Here is a 7,984-nt window from a genome sequence, read left to right on the forward strand (position 1 = left end):
CTAAATTATATGCTGATTCCTTTGTCAAGGCGCTTTGTTTCTTCACGCAGCTTAAAGGTCGTGATCTCAGCGTGGCTTTCTCACTCCAGCGCTGTCCTCCAGACAGTCTCGTCCACTTCACCTGATGAAGGCCGCTTGTGTTGTGGCCGAAACGTCGTGAGAATTTTGTGTTATTTTATTTCATCAATTTATTATTTTATTCTCTTTTCTACGTGACTTTTACTGAAAGAACCAAAGAAGATGAATCCTTGCAGTCACAAAAGCTTTAAATCGAAATTTAACCGCCTCTACGGAGAGGGATTCCACACCACCTTAAGATCATTCAACAGACTCCGGGATAAGAAGGCTCAACTAATCGAGTCTCTCACATATCTGAAGAGATGACGCGACTCTAAGGTAATACCAACCACATTTACACTAAACTCTGCTGTTGCAACTTCTCTCAATGCAAAACGAATTCTAGCTAGAACTAGCTTCGCTCTTATCTCGGAAAAAATCAGACTTACACGCACCGAACTCGATCAGTTAGACAAGACACTCCACAAATCACACTTAACATTGACAGCAACAATGTCTACATCGGATTGGGAATATGTAGACAATATGACGACCTCTTTGGCTGCCACTATGTCGACCAAATGTAGGGACAATTGTATTTCCAAATTCAATCATGTCTCCAGCAAAAAATCGGATCCACACACCGAAAAGATAGACGTCAACAAAGTTGTAATTAATCGCAGTAACAGTTCCATTTCTAATGGTCTGAAATCCGTTTTAGCTAAAGGTCTAAACTTTGCTGTCACACTGAGACACTTACCGGTTAATGATATCATTGCCCATGTCGACGTTGCACTCAAGGGCTTGAGTCACATCGCTGCAGACGTAGCAAGATCTGAAATCGCTGCAACCCTCAAAAACGCTAAGTTGCCACCCAGCAACATCAGCAAAGAGGAACGTTTTGAATTATTTCAATTAAAAAAGAGAGATGATATTGTCGTCCTCTCAGCCGACAAGGGCAATGCCACTGTCATCATGGACAAAACAGAATATAACAACAAAATTCAAGAACTACTCAACGATGGCAGCTATACAAAAATAAAAAGAGATCCCACCAACAGCCTGGTTACCAAAACGAACAAAATGATCCCTGATTCAACAGCATTAATTGATGAGACCAAACAGTTCTCGTTGAAACCCTCTGCTGCCAGACCACCAAGATTATATGGCCTTCCAAAGATACACAAAGAAGATACACCCCTTCGTCCCATCGTCTCTACAATCAACTCCCCCACCTATAAACTGGCACGTTTTCTTGCTGATATACTGCGACCTTTCACTGGAAAAAACACCTCTGCGGTACTAAATTCTACTCACCTGGTATCGACAATCAAAGGCATTTCCCTGTCCCCAGACGACCTGTTTGTCAGTTTTGATGTGTTGTCCTTGTTCACCAAAGTCCCAGTACCTGACACCATTGCTATCATTGAAGACCTGGTTCATCAAGAACTGCACACTGATGTACCCCCCCCTGGTGAGACATTGCTTAACCAACACATACTTCACCTGGAATGGACCTTTCTAAAAACAAACTGAGGGCACCCCAATGGGCTCCCCCCTAGCTCACGTGGTAGCCAACGTATTCATGGAAAAATTTGAAACTGACGCCATCTAGACTACCACTCTACGCCCGACATTATGGAAGAAGTACGTCGATGACACCTTTGTCATCTGGCCACATGGCCAGCCTGCTCTAGACCAATTCCGCGACCACATCAATTCCATACACCCAGCCATCAGATTTACCATGGAGATCGAAAAAGATGGCAAACTACCCTTTTTGGATGTCTTAATTAAAAGGAGACATGATGGTTCAATGAGCCACTCTGTCTACAGGAAAGCTACCCATACAGATGCTTACTTGAAATCAGATTCCTACCACTACCTATCCCAGAAGAACTCCCTCATCAAGACTCTATACCATAGAGCCCAATGCATATCCGACCAGGAACACATTACCAGTGAACTCAAGCACGTACACCAGGCTCTCAGGGCTAATGGTTACTCCGACTACACAATCCGCAAAGCCATCACTCCAGTCGTGAAGAAGGATCCTCTTGTGGAACCACTCAAAACCATCACCTTACCCTACATTGCAGGGGTCACTAAAAAGATCTCCAAAATCCTGAATAAACACAAGATCCAGGTCCGATTCAACACAGTACATAAAATCCGTGATCTAGTTCCATCTGTAAAAGATGCTGTTCCAGACATACAGTACCCGGGCGTTTACAAACTAAAGTGCCTCTGTGGTAGTAGCTACATTGGAGAAACCAAACGACATATCTCGGCCCGCATCCGCGAACATAAAGCAGACTTGAAACACGGTAGAACGAACTCCTCTGCCGTGGCAGATCACTGTTATAATTCAGTGGGCTCACATGACATTGACTTCTCGAAGACGGAGGTTCTTTACAAACCAACCGGCTACCATGAGATTCGTTCATGAGGCCATTCACATATACAAGCACAGAGACAATTTCAACCGAGAAGATGGATTCTGGCTTAGTAACCATCGGAAAGATGTTTTAAACCATTTCCGTTCTTAATTAATTGTATTTTACGATGACCTTCAGACCGCAGCTCTTTCGCTGGCATTGACTCTTCATACCTCTCACACCATGGTTAAAGGTATGGTTTACAACATGGACTATAACAGCGCCTCGCAGCTGTCTCTCTCCCCCTCCTCTGTTCCGACCATGGATGAACTCGTCCGTCTGAACGGGACCCGTAGCTATCCGTATTGCTAAAGTTGAGGGTAAGAATCCACCCATTTTTCGCCATATAGCATTGTGATATATAACGACTTATTGTTGGTAGCTTAGCTGATTGGAGAATATAGAGTTTATTGATAACATTGAGGTAATTTATATTTTAGTATTTTTATTGGTTCACTATATAGTATTCATTATATATTGTATTGTATACCCAGTTACTTTGAATAGCTCAGATGTGTAGGCCTTGACTTCAACATAGCCATTTCTGTGACCAGTCACAAGCTGATCACTCAGTTATTTCAATGCTAAATTCGCCTAGTTATTTCAATGCTAAATTCTCCTGTTTGATTTGTACTAGGTGTCTCGGTGAATGTGTGTGCTCTGACTTTAACATAGCTATTTCTGTGACCAGTTACAAGCTAATCACTCAGCTATTTCAATGGTAAATTCTATGCTAATTCCTTTGTCAAGGAGTGCCTCTGCGGATGTGTATACTTTAACTTAGCTATTTCAATGCTAAATTCTATGCTAATTCCTTTGTCAAGGGGTGCCTTTGCGGATGTGTATGCTTTAACTTTAACATAGCCTTTTCTGTGACCAGTCACAAGCTAATCACTCAGCCATTTCAATGCTAAATTATATGCTGATTCCTTTGTCAAGGCGCTTTGTTTCTTCACGCAGCTTAAAGGTCGTGATCTCAGCGTGGCTTTCTCACTCCAGCGCTGTCCTCCAGACAGTCTCGTCCACTTCACCTGATGAAGGCCGCTTGTGTTGTGGCCGAAACGTCGTGAGAATTTTGTGTTATTTTATTTCATCAATTTATTATTTTATTCTCTTTTCTACGTGACTTTTACTGAAAGAACCAAAGAAGATGAATCCTTGCAGTCACAAAAGCTTTAAATCGAAATTTAACCGCCTCTACGGAGAGGGATTCCACACCACCTTAAGATCATTCAACAGACTCCGGGATAAGAAGGCTCAACTAATCGAGTCTCTCACATATCTGAAGAGATGACGCGACTCTAAGGTAATACCAACCACATTTACACTAAACTCTGCTGTTGCAACTTCTCTCAATGCAAAACGAATTCTAGCTAGAACTAGCTTCGCTCTTATCTCGGAAAAAATCAGACTTACACGCACCGAACTCGATCAGTTAGACAAGACACTCCACAAATCACACTTAACATTGACAGCAACAATGTCTACATCGGATTGGGAATATGTAGACAATATGACGACCTCTTTGGCTGCCACTATGTCGACCAAATGTAGGGACAATTGTATTTCCAAATTCAATCATGTCTCCAGCAAAAAATCGGATCCACACACCGAAAAGATAGACGTCAACAAAGTTGTAATTAATCGCAGTAACAGTTCCATTTCTAATGGTCTGAAATCCGTTTTAGCTAAAGGTCTAAACTTTGCTGTCACACTGAGACACTTACCGGTTAATGATATCATTGCCCATGTCGACGTTGCACTCAAGGGCTTGAGTCACATCGCTGCAGACGTAGCAAGATCTGAAATCGCTGCAACCCTCAAAAACGCTAAGTTGCCACCCAGCAACATCAGCAAAGAGGAACGTTTTGAATTATTTCAATTAAAAAAGAGAGATGATATTGTCGTCCTCTCAGCCGACAAGGGCAATGCCACTGTCATCATGGACAAAACAGAATATAACAACAAAATTCAAGAACTACTCAACGATGGCAGCTATACAAAAATAAAAAGAGATCCCACCAACAGCCTGGTTACCAAAACGAACAAAATGATCCCTGATTCAACAGCATTAATTGATGAGACCAAACAGTTCTCGTTGAAACCCTCTGCTGCCAGACCACCAAGATTATATGGCCTTCCAAAGATACACAAAGAAGATACACCCCTTCGTCCCATCGTCTCTACAATCAACTCCCCCACCTATAAACTGGCACGTTTTCTTGCTGATATACTGCGACCTTTCACTGGAAAAAACACCTCTGCGGTACTAAATTCTACTCACCTGGTATCGACAATCAAAGGCATTTCCCTGTCCCCAGACGACCTGTTTGTCAGTTTTGATGTGTTGTCCTTGTTCACCAAAGTCCCAGTACCTGACACCATTGCTATCATTGAAGACCTGGTTCATCAAGAACTGCACACTGATGTACCCCCCCTGGTGAGACATTGCTTAACCAACACATACTTCACCTGGAATGGACCTTTCTAAAAACAAACTGAGGGCACCCCAATGGGCTCCCCCCTAGCTCACGTGGTAGCCAACGTATTCATGGAAAAATTTGAAACTGACGCCATCTAGACTACCACTCTACGCCCGACATTGTGGAAGAAGTACGTCGATGACACCTTTGTCATCTGGCCACATGGCCAGCCTGCTCTAGACCAATTCCGCGACCACATCAATTCCATACACCCAGCCATCAGATTTACCATGGAGATCGAAAAAGATGGCAAACTACCCTTTTTGGATGTCTTAATTAAAAGGAGACATGATGGTTCAATGAGCCACTCTGTCTACAGGAAAGCTACCCATACAGATGCTTACTTGAAATCGGATTCCTACCACTACCTATCCCAGAAGAACTCCCTCATCAAGACTCTATACCATAGAGCCCAATGCATATCCGACCAGGAACACATTACCAGTGAACTCAAGCACGTACACCAGGCTCTCAGGGCTAATGGTTACTCCGACTACACAATCCGCAAAGCCATCACTCCAGTCGTGAAGAAGGATCCTCTTGTGGAACCACTCAAAACCATCACCTTACCCTACATTGCAGGGGTCACTAAAAAGATCTCCAAAATCCTGAATAAACACAAGATCCAGGTCCGATTCAACACAGTACATAAAATCCGTGATCTAGTTCCATCTGTAAAAGATGCTGTTCCAGACATACAGTACCCGGGCGTTTACAAACTAAAGTGCCTCTGTGGTAGTAGCTACATTGGAGAAACCAAACGACATATCTCGGCCCGCATCCGCGAACATAAAGCAGACTTGAAACACGGTAGAACGAACTCCTCTGCCGTGGCAGATCACTGTTATAATTCAGTGGGCTCACATGACATTGACTTCTCGAAGACGGAGGTTCTTTACAAACCAACCGGCTACCATGAGATTCGTTCATGAGGCCATTCACATATACAAGCACAGAGACAATTTCAACCGAGAAGATGGATTCTGGCTTAGTAACCATCGGAAAGATGTTTTAAACCATTTCCGTTCTTAATTAATTGTATTTTACGATGACCTTCAGACCGCAGCTCTTTCGCTGGCATTGACTCTTCATACCTCTCACACCATGGTTAAAGGTATGGTTTACAACATGGACTATAACAGCGCCTCGCAGCTGTCTCTCTCCCCCTCCTCTGTTCCGACCATGGATGAACTCGTCCGTCTGAACGGGACCCGTAGCTATCCGTATTGCTAAAGTTGAGGGTAAGAATCCACCCATTTTTCGCCATATAGCATTGTGATATATAACGACTTATTGTTGGTAGCTTAGCTGATTGGAGAATATAGAGTTTATTGATAACATTGAGGTAATTTATATTTTAGTATTTTGTATTGGTTCACTATATAGTATTCATTATATATTGTATTGTATACCCAGTTACTTTGAATAGCTCAGATGTGTAGGCCGTGACTTCAACATAGCCATTTCTGTGACCAGTCACAAGCTGATCACTCAGTTATTTCAATGCTAAATTCGCCTAGTTATTTCAATGCTAAATTCTCCTGTTTGATTTGTACTAGGTGCCTCGGTGAATGTGTGTGCTCTGACTTTAACATAGCTATTTCTGTGTCCAGTTACAAGCTAATCACTCAGCTATTTCAATGCTAAATTCTATGCTAATTCCTTTGTCAAGGAGTGCCTCTGCGGATGTGTATACTTTAACTTAGCTATTTCAATGCTAAATTCTATGCTAATTCCTTTGTCAAGGGGTGCCTTTGCGGATGTGTATGCTTTAACTTTAACATAGCCTTTTCTGTGACCAGTCACGAGCTAATCACTTAGCCATTTCAATGCTAAATTATATGATAATTCCTTTGTCAAGGCGCTTTGTTTCTTCACGCAGCTTAAAGGTCGTGATCTCAGCGTGGCTTTCTCACTCCAGCGCTGTCCTCCAGACAGTCTCGTCCACTGCACCTGATGAAGGTCGCTTGTGTTGTGGCCGAAACGTCGTGAGAATATTATTGTGTTATTTTATTTTATCAATGTATTATTTTATTCTCATTCTACGTGACTTTACCGAAAGAACCAAAAAAGATGAATCCTTGCAGTCACGAAAGCTTTAAGTCGAAATTTAACCATTTTAAACCCTCCAAATAAAAACACATTCTTCAAATCGCTTTAAACTATTGTCATTGTAGTGCGTATTTAATGTGGCGCTACACTCTGATGTATGAGAAAATATTTAAAAGTCTATTTAATTAAATAGAACGTTTTGATTTAAAGCTTTCGTGACTGCAGTTATTCATATCCTTAGTTTTTTCGGTAAAGTCACGTTGAAGGGAAACAACAAAATAATAAAATATATATAAAACAATAAAAAATTCTCACGACGTTCCGACCATAACTCAAACGGTCGTCTTTAGGTGTGTTTTTCAATTTTTTATTGTTTTATATATATTTTATTATTTTGTTGTTTCCCTTCAACGTGACTTTACCGAAAAAACTAAGGATATAAATAGAACGTGTTTATATTTAAAGTTGCGGATTTTGATGTGACGTCACCCCCCTCCCCCCTCGTCACACATCGTCACAAATGTCTGACCGTCACAGTTTGAACACACTGTATACACAGTTTGTACAAACACACACTTATACACAGTTTGTACACACACTTATACACAGTTTGTACACACACACACTTATACACAGTTTGTACACACACACACTGTATACACAGGTTGTACACACACACTTATACACAGTTTGAACACACACTTATACACAGTTTGTACACACACACTTATACACAGTTTGTACACACACTTATACACAGTTTGTACACACACACTGTATACACAGTTTGTACACACACTTATACACAGTTTGTACACACACACTTATACACAGTTTGTACACACACACTTATACACAGTTTGTACACACACACTTATACACAGTTTGTACACACACACTTAAACACAGTTTGTACACACACACTGTATACACAGGTTGTACACACACACTTAT

The sequence above is a fragment of the Petromyzon marinus genome, chromosome 71 (assembly GCF_048934315.1).
Source record: "Petromyzon marinus isolate PM22_M1 ecotype Great Lakes invasive population chromosome 71, UKy_Petmar_22M1.pri1.0, whole genome shotgun sequence".
Taxonomy (NCBI): domain Eukaryota; kingdom Metazoa; phylum Chordata; class Hyperoartia; order Petromyzontiformes; family Petromyzontidae; genus Petromyzon; species Petromyzon marinus.